Here is a 17,324-nt window from a genome sequence, read left to right on the forward strand (position 1 = left end):
AAATTGAAATGTGTGCCCAGGTTCCACTGAGTTTTAAATTCAGATAACAGGATTCAAAGTCCAGAGTGCTAACCATTACACAATGGAACCAACCATGACACAGTCATGGCTGCGGCTTGTTTTGCTGAATAAAGCATATGAAATCGTGAACGATGGCGAAAACAGGCTCCAAAGCTGCAGTGCAAATCTGCAATCATACACAATGGTAAATTGATATCTTATAACCTTTCATTCCACAAATTTACCAACATTTACACGATATCACAGCTAGTGCAGTTTGAAATGTTGATGAAAAGTGGCTAGTAAAAAGATTGCTGTATCTGTTACTTGGAAAAAGTGTGAAAAAAATAAATTGCAAAACTTATACTGTTAGAAAACTGTTCATCCAGTAGTCGATAAAGATTAGCATTGTATGGTAAAAGGCTTCATCTGAGAGATAATTTAAGGTTTGTGCAAATCAAAGTGCATGTCCCAGTCCATTAGCCAGGACAGCGGTCTGTGGCTGCTGGACAAGATCAAGAGAAAAACCTCTTACCTGATGGCACCCACGGTGCTTCTTTTGATTAGCGGCAAGTCGCACATGTAATGTTGCTCCAGAATAGATTATCTAAAGAACAGTCAAAGATAAAGTCAGTTTGGTCCTAGAAACTCGCTCCAACACAGATCACTGTCATGGGGAATAGACTAGTAAACATGCAAATTGAACAACAAAGATAAAAGGTCAAAAAGTTTTTGAAACATAGACGTAGTCTGCAGGATTTGAACCAGAGCGGGGAGACCCCAATAGATTTCTAGTCCATCGCCTTAACCACTCGGCCACGCCTACTCGGACGTCAAGCTGTTATGAGTTTCACACATGTTTTCTAATAGCACCATGATCAAGCTCAGTGATCAACCCTCTGGAAGACATCTCAGAAAATGAAAAGAAAATACAAGGTCTCAGTAAAATGCAAAAATCTGATTTAAAGTCATCATCAATGGGAACCATTCACAGTTTAAAGCTTTTCCCTCTTCATAATGTGGATTTGGAGTCAGACAGCTCCAAAAACATCCTTAAAAATAATCCGAAAATGCTGAGAAGACTGAACATAATCATTTCCAAGTAAAAAAGACATGATGTTCATTTGATCAGGCTTTGGAGCGTCTATTAACCATCTCAAGTTTCCAAAAATGTCCAGCGGTTAACTGAAATTACCATATCAATCTTCAGATGTTTTTCACTTTGAACAGCTCCATACCTATAATAAAAGTCAAGGGTAAGGTTCAAAAGACCCTATAAAGGGTCCTGATTGACTTTTGTGTGCTACAAAAAAAGCCACAAAACACATTCAAAAGACGCCGAAAAGAATTTTTAGAAAAACACCACCAAAAATGTTTATAAGGCACTTTAGGAAATTCTGGAAAACACAAGAAAAGATGGCTTAGAGAAAAATCAAAAACACTTCCTGAAGCCATTTTGGCTTCAAATCCTTGTCAGATTCACCCACTTGGAAAGAGTGTTATGTGAATATTGACTCAAGTCACAGAGTATGAGATTGCTTCGTACGACATAGACAATGAGTGACAGACAATTTTAATTTTTGCTAATGCTACTTGATTGACAGCTTTGACCATGGTATTCCATGAATCCTTGAACTCTTTTTTTGTCTTTTATTATGTGTATTTTAAATTGCTTGTTTCATCATAAACATTGGGCATCGTCGATCTGAGTGCAGATGGAAAAATCAAAATGTGTGCCCAGGTTCTACTGAGCTTTCAACTCAGATAACTGGATCCAAAGTCCAGAGTGCTAACCATTACACCATGGAACCAACCATGATGCAATCATGGCTGCGGCTTGTTTTGCTGAATAAAGCATATGAAATCGTGAACGATGGCGAAAACAGGCTCCAAAGCTGCAGTGCAAATCTGCAATCATACACAATGGTAAATTGATATCTTATAACCTTTCATTCCACAAATTTACCAACATTTCCACGATATCACAGCTAGCGCAGTTTGAAATGTTGATGAAAAGTGGCTAGTAAAAAGATTGCTGTATCTGTTGCTTGGAAAAAGTGTGAAAAAAATAAATTGCAAAACTTATTCTGTTAGAAAACTGTTCATCCAGTAGTCGATAAAGATTAGCATTGCATGGTAAAAGGCTTCATCTGAGAGATAATTTAAGGTTTGTGCAAATCAAAGTGCATGTCCCAGTCCATTAGCCAGGACAGCGGTCTGTGGCTGCTGGACAAGATCAAGAGAAAAACCTCTTACCTGATGGCACCCATGGTGTTTCTTTTGATTGGCGACAAGTCGCACATGTAATGTTGCTCCAGAATAGATTATCTAAAGAACAGTCAAAGATAAAGTCAGTTTGGTCCTAGAAACTCGCTCCATCACAGATCACTGTCATGGGGAATAGACTAGTAAACATGCAAATTGAACAAAAAAGATAAAAGGTCAAAAAGTTATTGAAACATAGACGTAGTCGGCAGGATTTGAACCTGCGCGGGGAGACCCCAATGAACTTCAAGTCGATCGCCTTTACCACTCGGCCACGACTACTCGGATGTCAAGCTGTTTTGAGCTTCACACATGTTTTCTTATTAGAAAACTATTGCACCAAGTTATTGCACCATGATCACGCTCAGTGATCAACCCTCTGGAAGACATCTCAGAAAATGAAAAGAAAATACAAGGTCTCAGTAAAATGCAAAAATCTGATTTAAAGTCATCATCAATGGGAACCATTCACAGTTTAAAGCTTTTCCCTCTTCATAATGTGGATTTGGAGTCAGTCAGCTCCAAAAACATCCTTAAAAATAATCCGAAAATGCTGAGAAGACTGAACATAATCATTTCCAAGTAAAAAAGACTTGATGTTCATTTGATCAGGCTTTGGAGCATCTATTAACCATCTCAAGTTTCCAAAAATGTCCAGCGGTTAACTGAAATTACCATATCAATCTTCAGATGTTTTTCACTTTGAACAGCTCCATACCTATAATACAAGTCAACGGCAAGGTTCGAAAGACCCTTTAAAGGGTCCTGATTGACTTTTGTGTGCTACAAAAGAAGCCACAAAACACATTCAAAAGACGCCGAAAAGAATTTTTAGAAAAACACCACCAAAAATGTTTATAAGGCACTTTAGAAAATTCTGGAAAACACAAGAAAAGATGGCTTAGAGAAAAATCAATAACACTTCCTGAAGCCAAATCCTTGTCAGATTCACCCACTTGGAAAGAGTGTTATGTGAATATTGACTCAAGTCACAGAGTATGAGATTGCTTGGTATGACATAGACAATGAGTGATATTGACAGCTTTGACCATGAATCCTTGAACTCTTTTTTTGTCTTTTATTATGTGAACTCTTTTTTTGTCTTTTATTATGTGGATTTAAAAATTGCTTGTTTCATCATAAACATTGGGCATCGTCGATCTGAGTGCAGATGGAAAAATCGAAATGTGTGCCCAGGTTCCACTGATATTTGAACTCAGATCACAGTATTCAAAGTCCAGAGTGCTAACCATTACACCATGGAACCAACCATGACATAGTCATGGCTGCGGCTTGTTGTGCTGAATAAAGCATATGAAATCGTGAACGATGGCGAAAACAGGCTCCAAAGCTGCAGTGCAAATCTGCAATCATACACAATGGTAAATTGATATCTTATAACCTTTCATTCCACAAATTTACCAACATTTCCACGATATCACAGCTAGGACAGTTTGAAATGTTGATGAAAAGTGGCTAGTAAAAAGATTGCTGTATCTGTTACTTGGAAAAAGTGTGAAAAAAATAAATTGCAAAACTTATACTGTTAGAAAACTGTTCATCCAGTAGTCGATAAAGATTAGCATTGCATGGTAAAAGGCTTCATCTGAGAGATAATTTAAGGTTTGTGCAAATCAAAGTGCATGTCCCAGTCCATTAGCCAGGACAGCGGTCTGTGGCTGCTGGACAAGATCAAGAGAAAAACCTCTTACCTGATGGCACCCACGATACTTCTTTTGATTAGCGGCAAGTCGCACATGTAATGTTGCTCCAGAATAGATTATCTAAAGAACAGTCAAATATAAAGTCAGTTTGGTCCTAGAAACTCGCTCCATCACAGATCACTGTCATGGGGAATAGACTAGTAAACATGCAAATTGAACAACAAAGATAAAAGGTCAAAAAGTTATTTTAAACATAGACGTAGTCGGCAGGATTTGCACCTGCGCGGGGAGACCCCAATGGATTTTTAGCCCATCGCCTTAACCACTCGGCCACGACTACTCAGACGTCAAGCTGTTATGAGTTTCACACACGTTTTCTAATAGCACCATGATCAAGCTCAGTGATCAACCCTCTGGAAGACATCTCAGAAAAAGAAAAGAAAATACAAGGTCTCAGTAAAATGCAAAAATCTGATTTAAAGTCATCATCAATGGGAACCATTCACAGTTTAATGCTTTTCCCTCTTCATAATGTGGATTTGGAGTCAGTCATCTCCAAAAACATCCTTGAAAATAATACGAAAATGCTGAGAAGACTGAACATAATCATTTCCAAGTAAAAAAGACTTGATGTTCATTTGATCAGGCTTTGGAGCGTCTATTAACCATCTCAAGTTTCCAAAAATGTCCAGCGGTTAACTGAAATTACCATATCAATCTTGAGCTGTTTTTCACTTTGAACAGCTCCATACCTATACTACAAGTCAACGGTAAGGTTCGAAAGACCCTATAAAGGGTCCTGATTGACTTTTGTGTGCTACAAAAAAAGCCACAAAACACATTCAAAATACGCCGAAAAGAATATTTAGAAAAACACCACCAAAAATGTTTATAAGGCACTTTAGGAAATTCTGGAAAACACAAGAAAAGATGGCTTAGAGAAAAATCAAAAACACTTCCTGAAGCCATTTTGGCTTCAAATCCTTGTCAGATTCACCCACTTGGAAAGAGTGTTATGTGAATATTGACTCAAGTCACAGAGTATGAGATTGCTTGGTATGACATAGACAATGAGTGAAATAGACAATTTTAATTTTTGCTAATCCTACTTGATTGACAGCTTTGATCATGGTATTGCATGAATCCTTGAACCCTTTTTTTGTCTTTTATTATGTGGATTTTAAATTGCTTGTTTCATCATAAACATTGGGCATCGTCGATCTGAGTGCACATGGAAAAATTGAAATGTGTGCCCAGGTACCAATGATATTTGAACTCAGATCATTGGATTCAAAGTCCAGAGTGCTAACGATTACACCATGGAACCAACCATGACTCAGTCATGGCTGCGGCTTGTTGTGCTGAATAAAGCATATGAAATCGTGAACGATGGCGAAAACAGGCTCCAAAGCTGCAGTGCAAATCTGCAATCATACACAATGATAAATTGATATCTTATAACCTTTCATTCCACAAATTTACCAACATTTCCACGATATCACAGTTAGGGCAGTTTGAAATGTTGATGAAAAGTGGCTAGTAAAAACATTGCTGTATCTGTTACTTGGAAAAAGTGTGAAAAACATAAATTGCAAAACTTATACTGTTAGAAAACTGTTCATCCAGTAGTCGATAAAGATTAGCATTGCATGGTAAAAGGCTTCATCTGAGAGATAATTTAAGGTTTGTACAAATCAAAGTGCATGTCCCAGTCCATTAGCCAGGACAGCGGTCTGTGGCTGCTGGACAAGATCAAGAGAAAAACCTCTTACCTGATGGCACCCACGGTGCTTCTTTTGATTAGCGGCAAGTCGCACATGTAATGTTGCTCCAGAATAGATTATCTAAAGAACAGTCAAAGATAAAATCAGTTTGGTCCTGGAAACTCGTTCCATCACAGATCACTGTCATGGGGAATAGACTAGTAAACATGCAAATTGAACAACAAAGATAAAAGGTCAAAAAGATATTAAAACAGACGTAGTCGGCAGGATTTGAACCTGCGCGGGGAGACCCCAATGGATTTCTAGTCCATCAACTTAACCACTCTGCCACGACTACTCGGACATAAAGCTGTTATGAGTTTCACACACGTTTTCTAATAGCACCATGATCAAGCTCAGTGATCAACCCTCTGGAAGACATCTCAGAAAATGAAAAGAAAATACAAGGTCTCAGTAAAATGCAAAAATCTGATTTAAAGTCATCATCATCAATGGGAACCATTCACAGTTTAAAGCTTTTCCCTCTTCATAATGTGGATTTGGAGTCAGTCAGCTCCAAAAACATCCTTAAAAATAATCCGAAAATGCTGAGAAGACAGAACATAATCATTTCCAAGTAAAAAAGACTTGATGTTCATTTGATCAGGCTTTGGAGCGTCTATTAACCATCTCAAGTTTCCAAAAATGTCCAGCGGTTAACTGAAATTACCATATCAATCTTCAGATGTTTTTCACTTTGAACAGCTCCATACCTATACTACAAGTCAACGGTAAGGTTCGAAAGACCCTATAAAGGGTCCTGATTGACTTTTGTGTGCTACAAAAAAAAGCCACAAAACACATTCAAAAGACGCCGAAAAGAATATTTAGAAAAACACCACCAAAAATGTTTATAAGGCACTTTAGGAAATTCTGGAAAACACAAGAAAAGATGGCTTAGAGAAAAATCAAAAACACTTCCTGAAGCCATTTTGGCTTCAAATCCTTGTCAGATTCACCCACTTGGAAAGAGTGTTATGTGAATATTGACTCAAGCCACAGAGTATGAGATTGCTTGGTATGACATAGACAATGAGTGATATTGACAGGTTTGACCATGAATCCTTGAACTCTTTTTTTGTCTTTTATTATGTGTATTTTAAATTGCTTGTTTCATCATAAACATTGGGCATCGTCGATCTGAGTGCAGATGGAAAAATCAAAATGTGTGCGCAGGTTCTACTGAGATTTCAACTCAGATCACTGGATCCAAAGTCCAGAGTGCTAACCATTACACCATGGAACCAACCATGACACAATCATGGCTGTGGCTTGTTTTGCTGAATAAAGCATATGAAATCGTGAACGATGGCGAAAACAGGCTCCAAAGCTGCAGTGCAAATCTGCAATCATACACAATGGTAAATTGATATCTTATAACCTTTCATTCCACAAATTTACCAACATTTCCACGATATCACAGCTAGCGCAGTTTGAAATGTTGATGAAAAGTGGCTAGTAAAAAGATTGCTGTATCTGTTACTTGGAAAAAGTGTGAAAAAAATAAATTGCAAAACTTATACTGTTAGAAAACTGTTCATCCAGTAGTCGATAAAGATTAGCATTGCATGGTAAAAGGCTTCATCTGAGAGATAATTTAAGGTTTGTGCAAATCAAAGTGCATGTCCCAGTCCATTAGCCAGGACAGCGGTCTGTGGCTGCTGGACAAGATCAAGAGAAAAACCTCTTACCTGATGGCACCCACGGTGTTTCTTTTGATTGGCGACAAGTCGCACATGTAATGTTGCTCCAGAATAGATTATCTAAAGAACAGTCAAAGATAAAGTCAGTTTGGTCCTAGAAACTCGCTCCATCACAGATCACTGTCATGGGGAATAGACTAGTAAACATGCAAATTGAACAAAAAAGATAAAAGGTCAAAAGGTTATTGAAACATAGACGTAGTCGGCAGGATTTGAACCTGCGCGGGGAGACCCCAATGGATTTCAAGTCCATCGCCTTAACCACTCGGCCACGACTACTCGCATGTCAATCTGTTATGAGCTTCACACATGTTTTCTTATTAGAAAACTATTGCACCAAGTTATTGCACCATGATCACACTCAGTGATCAACCCTCTGGAAGACATCTCAGAAAATGAAAAGAAAATACAAGGTCTCAGTAAAATACAAAAATCTGATTTAAAGTCATCATCAATGGGAACCATTCACAGTTTAAAGCTTTTCCCTCTTCATAATGTGGATTTGGAGTCAGTCAGCTCCAAAAACGTCCTTAAAAATAATCAGAAAATGCTGAGAAGACTGAACATAATCATTTCCAAGTAAAAAAGACTTGATGTTCATTTGATCAGGCTTTGGAGCGTCTATTAACCATCTGAAGTTTCCAAAAAATGTCCAGCAGTTAACTGAAATTACCATATCAATCTTCAGCTGTTTTTCACTTTGAACAGCTCCATACCTATAATACAAGTCAAGGGTAAGGTTCGAAAGACCCTATAAAGGGTCCTGATTGACTTTTGTGTGCTACAAAAAAAGCCACAAAACACATTCAAAAGACGCCGAAAAGAATTTTTAGAAAAACACCACCAAAAATGTTTATAAGGCACTTTAGGAAATTCTGGAAAACACATGAAAAGATGGCTTAGAGAAAAATCGAAAACACTTCCTGCAGCCATTTTGGCTTCAAATACTTGTCAGATTAACCCACTTGGAAAGAGTGTTATGTGCATATTGACTCTATTCACAGAGTATGAGATTGTTTGGTATGACATAGACAATTTTAATTTTTGCTAATACTACTTGATCCTTATCCTACTGCTTTGACGATGGTATTCCATGAATCCTTGAACTCTTTTTTTGTCTTTTATTATGTGGATTTTAAATTGCTTGTTTCATCATAAACATTGGGCATCGTCGATCTGAGTGCAGATGGAAAAATCGAAATGTGTGCCCAGGTTCCACTGAGATTTGAACTCAGATCACCAGATTCAAAGTCTAGAGTGCTAACCATTACACCATGGAACCAACAATGACACAGTCATGGCTGCGGCTTGTTTTGCTGAATAAAGCATATGAAATCGTGAACGATGGCGAAAACAGGCTCCAAAGCTGCAGTGCAAATCTGCAATCATACACAATGGTAAATTGATATCTTATAAACTTTCATTCCACAAATTTACCAACATTTCCACGATATCACAGCTAGCGCAGTTTGAAATGTTGATGAAAAGTGGCTAGTAAAAAGATTGCTGTATCTGTTACTTGGAAAAAGTGTGAAAAAAATAAATTGCAAAACTTATACTGTTAGAAAACTGTTCATCCAGTAGTCGATAAAGATTAGCATTGCATGGTAAAAGGCTTCATCTGAGAGATAATTTAAGGTTTGTGCAAATCAAAGTGCATGTCCCAGTCCGTTAGCCAGGACAGCGGTCTGTGGCTGCTGGACAAGATCAAGAGAAAAACCTCTTACCTGATGGCACCCACGATGCTTCTTTTGATTAGCGGCAAGTCGCACATGTAATGTTGCTCCAGAATAGATTATCTAAAGAACAGTCAAATATAAAGTCAGTTTGTTCCTAGAAACTCGCTCCATCACAGATCACTGTCATGGGGAATAGACTAGTAAACATGCAAATTGAACAACAAAGATAAAAGGTCAAAAAGTTATTTTAAACATAGACGTAATGGGCAGGATTTGCACCTGCGCGGGGAGACCCCAAAAGATTTCTATCCCATCGCCTTAACCACTCGGCCACGACTACTCAGACGTCATGCTGTTATGAGTTTCACACACGTTTTCTAATAGCACCATGATCAAGCTCAGTGATCAACCCTCTGGAAGACATCTCAGAAAAAGAAAAGAAAATACAAGGTCTCAGTAAAATGCAAAAATCTGATTTAAAGTCATCATCAATGGGAACCATTCACAGTTTAATGCTTTTCCCTCTTCATAATGTGGATTTGGAGTCAGTCAGCTCCAAAAACATCCTTAAAAATAATACGAAAATGCTAAGAAGACTGAACATAATCATTTCCAAGTAAAAAAGACTTGATGTTCATTTGATCAGGCTTTGGAGCGTCTATTAACCATCTCAAGTTTCCAAAAATGTCCAGCGGTTAACTGAAATTACCATATCAATCTTCAGCTGTTTTTCACTTTGAACAGCTCCATACCTATACTACAAGTCAACGGTAAGGTTCGAAAGACCCTATAAAGGGTCCTGATTGACTTTTGTGTCCTACAAAAAAAGCCACAAAACACATTCAAAAGACGCCGAAAAGAATATTTAGAAAAACACCACCAAAAATGTTTATAAGGCACTTTAGGAAATTCTGGAAAACACAAGAAAAGAAGGCTTAGAGAAAAATTAAAAAAAAACTTCCTGAAGCCATTTTGGCTTCAAATCCTTGTCAGATTCACCCACTTGGAAAGAGTGTTATGTGAATATTGACTCAAGTCACAGAGTATGAGATTGCTTGGTATGACATAGACAATGAGTGATATAGACAATTTTAATTTTTGCTAATCCTACTTGATTGACAGCTTTGATCATGGTATTCCATGAATCCTTGAACCCTTTTTTTGTCTTTTATTATGTGGATTTTAAATTGCATGTTTCATCATAAACATTGGGCATCGTCGATCTGAGTGCACATGGAAAAATTGAAATGTGTGCCCAGGTTCCACTGAGATTTGAACTCAGATCACAGGATTCAAAGTCCAGAGTGCTAACGATTACACCATGGAACCAACCATGACTCAGTCATGGCTGCAGCTTGTTGTGCTGAATAAAGCATATGAAATCGTGAACGATGGCGAAAACAGGCTCCAAAGCTGCAGTGCAAATCTGCAATCATACACAATGATAAATTGATATCTTATAACCTTTCATTCCACAAATTTACCAACATTTCCACGATATCACAGTTAGCGCAGTTTGAAATGTTGATGAAAAGTGGCTAGTAAAAAGATTGCTGTATCTGTTACTTGGAAAAAGTGTGAAAAACATAAATTGCAAAACTTATACTGTTAGAAAACTGTTCATCCAGTAGTCGATAAAGATTAGCATTGCATGGTAAAAGGCTTCATCTGAGAGATAATTTAAGGTTTGTACAAATCAAAGTGCATGTCCCAGTCCATTAGCCAGGACAGCGGTCTGTGGCTGCTGGACAAGATCAAGAGAAAAACCTCTTACCTGATGGCACCCACGGTGCTTCTTTTGATTAGCGGCAAGTCGCACATGTAATGTTGCTCCAGAATAGATTATCTAAAGAACAGTCAAAGATAAAATCAGTTTGGTCCTGGAAACTCGCTCCATCACAGATCACTGTCATGGGGAATAGACTAGTAAACATGCAAATTGAACAACAAAGATAAAAGGTCAAAAAGCTATTAAAACAGACGTAGTCGGCAGGATTTGAATCTGCGCGGGGAGACGCCAATGGATTTCAAGTCCATCGCCTTAACCACTCTGCCACAACTACTCGGATGTCAAGCTGTTATGAGCTTCACACATGTTTTCTTATTAGAAAACTATTGCACCAAGTTATTGCACCATGATCACGCTCAGTGATCAACCCTCTGGAAGACATCTCAGAAAATGAAAAGAAAATTCAAGGTCTCAGTAAAATGCAAAAATCTGATTTAAAGTAATCATTAGAGTTGAGCGATACCGTCCGATACTTCAAAATATCGGATCGGAATGGATCGGCCGATCTTTAAAAAAAGTATCGGTATCGCCGATTCCGATACCGGAAGTCCCATTCAAGTCTATGGGACTTCCGGTATCGGAATAAGAAAAACCCTGTTTTTCCCTTGTACAGCCTCTCTGGGGTCTGTACGGGCCTTTCAGGGGGCTGTGCCGGCCTGCCAGGGGGTCTGTGCAGGCTCCGGTGGTCTGTGCCGGCCTGCCGGGGGGCTGTGCCGGCCTGCCGGTGGTCTGTGCAGGCTCCGGTGGGCTGTGCCGGCCTGCCGGGGGGCTGTGCCGGCCTGCCGGGGGGCTGTGCAGGCTTCGGGGGGCTGTGCAGGCATCGTCCGATGGGACTACAAGTCCCATCGGGCGATGCCTGCTACCATGACAGTGATTGACACATTAGCCAAAGATGGGACAGTAGTAGTCCCATCATCCGGCTAATGTGTTGAATGTAAAAAAAAAAATAAAAAATTACATGCTACATACATGCTACATACATTCAACATGCATACTACATACATACTACATACTACATACATGCTACATTCATACTACATATATACTACATGCAACATACATACTACATATATACTACATACATACTACATATATAAGACATGCATGCTGCATACATACCGCATGCTACATACATACTACATGCTACATGCATACCACATATATACTACATACATACTACATACATACTACATACATACCACATACATACTACATACATACTACATACATACTACATGCATGCTACATGCTACATACATAACACATATATACTACATGCATGCTACATACATACTACATGCTACATACATACTACATATATACTACATGCATGCTACATACATACTACATGCTACATACATACTACATATATACTACATGCATGCTACATACATACTACATGCTACATACATACTACATATATACTACATGCATGCTACATACTACATACTACATATATACTACATGCATGCTACATACTACATACATACTACATATATACTACATGCATGCTACATACATACTACATACATACTACATGCATGCTACATACATACTACATACATACTACATGCATGCTACATGCATGCTACATGCTACATACATACTACATACATACTACATATATACTACATGCATGCTACATACATACTACATGCTACATACATACCACATACATACTACATACATGCTACATACATACTACATATATACTACATGCATGCTACATATATACTACATGCATGCTACATACATACTACATACATACTACATGCTACATACATACCACATATATACTACATACATACAATACATTCATACAATACATACATAGACATACAGTACATATAACATAGAGTAACATACTTACCAATACTTGTCACATTGTTCCCCGAAGCCATTGTCTTTTCCGGAATAAATATTTACATAACAAACCACAAAAATACTCACCCACGATCCGAAGCAGTCCACGAGTGTGTCCCACGACGATCTTGGGTAGAGAACTGCAGCATCAGATGATGCTGCCGTTCTCTACGGGCTGCAGGAATCCAATGACGGAAGGTAGGTATCCTTCCGCACTGTATTCCTCCGCCACTTAAAAAAAAAAAGTCCCTAGTCTCACTTTATGCCATTGCTGTGTGGGAATTTCCCACGCAGCAATGGCATAAAGTGAGACTAGGGACTTTTTTTTTTTTAAGTGGCGGAGGAATACAGTGCAGAAGGATACCTACCTTCTGTCATTGGATTCCTGCAGCCCGTAGAGAACGGCAGCATCATCTGATGCTGCAGTTCTCTACCCAAGATCGTCGTGGGACACACTCGTGGACTGCTTCGGATCGTGGGTGAGTATTTTTGTGGTTTGTTATGTTAATATTTATTCCGGAAAAGACAATGGCTTCAGGGAACAATGTGACAAGTATTGGTAAGTATGTTACTCTATGTTATATGTACTGTATGTCTATGTATGTATTGTATGAATGTATTGTATGTATGTAGTATATATGTTGTATGTATGTAGCATGTAGTATGTATGTAGTATGTATGTAGCATGCATGTAGCATGTAGTATATATGTAGCATGTAGTATATATGTAGTATGTATGTAGCATGCATGTAGTATATATGTAGTATGTATGTAGCATGTATGTAGTATGTATGTGGTATGTATGTAGCATGTAGTATGTATGTAGCATGCATGTAGTGTATATGTAGTATGTATGTAGCATGTAGTATGTATGTAGTATGTATGTAGCATGTATGTAGCATGTAGTATGTATGTAGTATGTATGTAGCATGTAGCATGCATGTAGCATGCATGTAGTATGTATGTAGTATGTATGTAGTATGTATGTAGCATGCATGTAGCATGCATGTAGTATGTATGTAGTATGTATGTAGTATGTATGTAGCATGCATGTAGCATGCATGTAGTATGTATGTAGCATGCAGTATGTATGTAGCATGTATGTAGTATATATGTAGTATGTATGTAGCATGTAGTATATATGTAGCATGTAGTATGTATGTAGCATGCATGTAGTATATATGTAGTATGTATGTAGCATGTAGTATGTATGTAGCATGCATGTAGTATATATGTAGTATGTATGTAGCATGTAGTATGTATGTAGCATGTAGTATGTATGTAGCATGTAGTATGTATGTAGCATGCATGTAGTATGTATGTAGCATGTAGTATGTGTGTAACATGCATGTAGTACATATGTAGTATGTATGTAGCATGTAGTATGTATGTAGCATGCATGTAGTATATATGTAGTATGTATGTAGCATGTAGTATGTATGTAGCATGTAGTATGTATGTAGCATGCATGTAGTATGTATGTAGCATGCATGTAGTATGTATGTAGCATGTAGTATGTATGTAGCATGCATGTAGTATATATGTAGTATGTATGTAGCATGCATGTAGTATATATGTAGTATGTATGTAGCATGTAGTATGTATGTAGCATGCATGTAGTATATATGTAGTATGTATGTAGCATGTAGTATGTAGCATGTAGTATGTATGTAGCATGCATGTAGTATGTATGTAGCATGCATGTAGTATGTATGTAGCATGTAGTATGTAAGTAGCATGCATGTAGTATATATGTAGTATGTATGTAGCATGTAGTATGTATGTAGCATGTAGTATGTATGTAGCATGCATGTAGTATATATGTAGTATGTATGTAGCATGTATGTATGTAGCATGTAGTATGTATGTAGCATGCATGTAGTATGTATGTATGTAGTATTTTTTTTTTTTTTTTTTTAACATTTAACACATTAGCCGGATGATGGGACTACTACTGTCCCATCATTGGCTAATGTGTCAATCACTGTCATAGTAGCAGGCATCGCCAGATGGGACTTGTAGTCCCATTGGACGATGCTTGCACAGACCCCCGGACATCAGCACAGCCCCCCGGCAGGCCGGCACAGCCCCCCGGCAGGCCGGTACAGACCCTCACAGGGTGCACAGACCACCGGCAGGCCAGCACAGCCCCCCGGCAGGCCGGTACAGACCCCCACAGGGTGCACAGACCACCGGCAGGCCGGCACAGCCCCCCGGCAGGCCGGTACAGACCCCCACAGGGTGCACAGACCACCGGCAGGCCGGCACAGCCCCCCGGCAGGCCGGTACAGACCCCGGGCAGTCCACACAGCCCCACGGCAGGCCGGCAGAGACCCCCGGAAGGCCCGAAATGACGGCGCATCATGATGCGCACACACCGCGCATCATGATGACGTCAGGCTGTCAATCAACTTGGAACTTCCGATTCCGATGCCGAATTCCGATATTGAAAAAATATCGGAAGTCGGTATCGGAATTCCGATACAGCAAGTATCGGCCGATACCCGATACTTGCGGTATCGGAATGCTCAACACTAGTCATCATCAATGGGAACCATCCACAGTTTAAAGCTTTTCCCTCTTCATAATGTGGATTTGGAGTCAGTCAGCTCCAAAAACATCCTTAAAAATAATCCAAAAATGCTGAGAAGACTGAACATAATCATTTCCAAGTAAAAAAGACTTGATGTTCATTTGATCAGGCTTTGGAGTGTCTATTAACCATCTCAAGTTTCCAAAAATGTCCAGCGGTTAACTGAAATTACCATATCAATCTTCAGCTGTTTTTCACTTTGAACAGCTCCATACCTATAATAAAAGTCAACGGTAAGGTTCGAAAGACCCTATAAAGGGTCCTGATTGACTTTTGTGTGCTACAAAAAAAGCCACAAAACACATTCAAAAGACGCCCAAAAAAATTTTTAGAAAAACACCACCAAAAATGTTTATAAGGCACTTTAGGAAATTCTGGAAAACACAAGAAAAGATGGCTTAGAGAAAAATCAAAAACACTTCCTGAAGCCATTTTGTCTTCAAATCCTTGTCAGATTCACCCACTTGGAAAGAGTGTTATGTGAATATTGACTCAAGTCACAGAGTATGAGATTGCTTGGTATGACATAGACAATTTTAATTTTTGCTAATCCTACTTGATTGACAGCTTTGACCATGGTATTCCATGAATCCTTGAACTCTTTTTTTGTCTTTTATTATGTGGATTTTAAATTGCTTGTTTCATCATAAACATTGGGCATCGTCGATCTGAGTGCAGATGGAAAAAACGAAATGTGTGCCCAGGTTCCACTGAAATTTGAACTCAGATCACAGGATTGAAAGTCCAGAGTGCTAACCATTACACCATGGAACCAACATTTCCACGATATCACAGCTAGGACAGTTTGAAATGTTGATGAAAAGTGGCTAGTAAAAAGATTGCTGTATCTGTTACTTGGAAAAAGTGTGAAAAAAATAAATTGCAAAACTTATACTGTTAGAAAACTGTTCATCCAGTAGTTGATAAAGATTAGCATTGCATGGTAAAAGGCTTCATCTGAGAGATAATTTAAGGTTTGTGCAAATCAAAGTGCATGTCCCAGTCCATTAGCCAGGACAGCGGTCTGTGGCTGCTGGACAAGATCAAGAGAAAAACCTCTTACCTGATGGCACCCACGGTGCTTCTTTTGATTAGCAGCAAGTCGCACATGTAATGTTGCTCCAGAATAGATTATCTAAAGAACAGTCAAAGATAAAGTCAGTTTGGTCCTAGAAACTCGCTCCATCACAGATCACTGTCATGGGGAATAGACTAGTAAACATGCAAATTGAACAACAAAGATAAAAGGTCAAAAAGTTATTGAAACATAGACGTAGTCGGCAGGATTTGAACCTGCGCGGAGAGACCCCAATGTTTTTCTAGTCCATCGCCTTAATCACTCGGCCACGACTACTCGGACGTCAAGCTGTTATGAGTTTCACACATGTTTTCTAATAGCACCATGATCAAGCTCAGTGATCAACCCTCTGGAAGACATCTCAGAAAATGAAAAGAAAATACAAGGTCTCAGTAAAATGCAAAAATCTGATTTAAAGTCATCATCAATGGGAACCATTCACAGTTTAAAGCTTTTCCCTCTTCATAATGTGGATTTGGAGTTAGTCAGCTCCAAAAACATCTTTAAAAATAATCCAAAAATGCTGAGAAGACTGAACATAATCATTTCCAAGTAAAAAAGACTTGATGTTCATTTGATCAGGCTTTGGAGCGTCTATTAACCATCTCAAGTTTCCAAAAATGTCCAGCCGTTAACTGAAATTACCATATCAATCTTCAGCTGTTTTTTACTTTGAACAGCTCCATACCTATAATACAAGTCAACGGTAAGGTTCGAAAGACCCTATAAAGGGTCCTGATTGACTTTTGTGTGCTACAAAAAAAGCCACAAAACACATTCAAAAGACGCCGAAAAGAATTTTTAGAAAAACACCACCAAAAATGTTTATAAGGCACTTTAGGAAATTCTGGAAAACACAAGAAAAGATGGCTTAGAGAAAAATCAAAAACACTTCCTGAAGCCATTTTGGCTTCAAATCCTTGTCAG

General features: G+C 38.6%; 7 non-coding genes across 7 annotated transcripts; all 7 read right to left on the minus strand.

Moving 5' to 3' along the window:
* Positions 1-2,465: 2,465 nt before the first annotated feature.
* TRNAS-UGA (transfer RNA serine (anticodon UGA)) lies at positions 2,466-2,547 on the minus strand. The gene has a single exon. It is a non-coding gene; the product is annotated as a tRNA-Ser (tRNA).
* A 1,640-nt stretch (positions 2,548-4,187) lies between these two features.
* Positions 4,188-4,269, minus strand: TRNAF-AAA (transfer RNA phenylalanine (anticodon AAA)). Its single transcript has one exon. It is a non-coding gene; the product is annotated as a tRNA-Phe (tRNA).
* Positions 4,270-7,592: 3,323 nt separating this feature from the next.
* TRNAS-UGA (transfer RNA serine (anticodon UGA)) lies at positions 7,593-7,674 on the minus strand. The gene has a single exon. It is a non-coding gene; the product is annotated as a tRNA-Ser (tRNA).
* Positions 7,675-8,605: 931 nt separating this feature from the next.
* On the minus strand, positions 8,606-8,677 carry TRNAQ-UUG (transfer RNA glutamine (anticodon UUG)). The gene has a single exon. It is a non-coding gene; the product is annotated as a tRNA-Gln (tRNA).
* Positions 8,678-10,331: 1,654 nt separating this feature from the next.
* TRNAQ-UUG (transfer RNA glutamine (anticodon UUG)) lies at positions 10,332-10,403 on the minus strand. The gene has a single exon. It is a non-coding gene; the product is annotated as a tRNA-Gln (tRNA).
* A 652-nt stretch (positions 10,404-11,055) lies between these two features.
* TRNAS-UGA (transfer RNA serine (anticodon UGA)) lies at positions 11,056-11,137 on the minus strand. Its single transcript has one exon. It is a non-coding gene; the product is annotated as a tRNA-Ser (tRNA).
* Positions 11,138-16,021: 4,884 nt separating this feature from the next.
* On the minus strand, positions 16,022-16,093 carry TRNAE-UUC (transfer RNA glutamic acid (anticodon UUC)). The gene has a single exon. It is a non-coding gene; the product is annotated as a tRNA-Glu (tRNA).
* Between the last annotated feature and the right edge of the window lie 1,231 nt (positions 16,094-17,324).

Source organism: Dendrobates tinctorius, unplaced genomic scaffold (genome assembly GCF_039654945.1).
Source record: "Dendrobates tinctorius isolate UK_male_01 unplaced genomic scaffold, ASM3965494v1 ptg000048l, whole genome shotgun sequence".
NCBI lineage: Eukaryota > Metazoa > Chordata > Amphibia > Anura > Dendrobatidae > Dendrobates > Dendrobates tinctorius.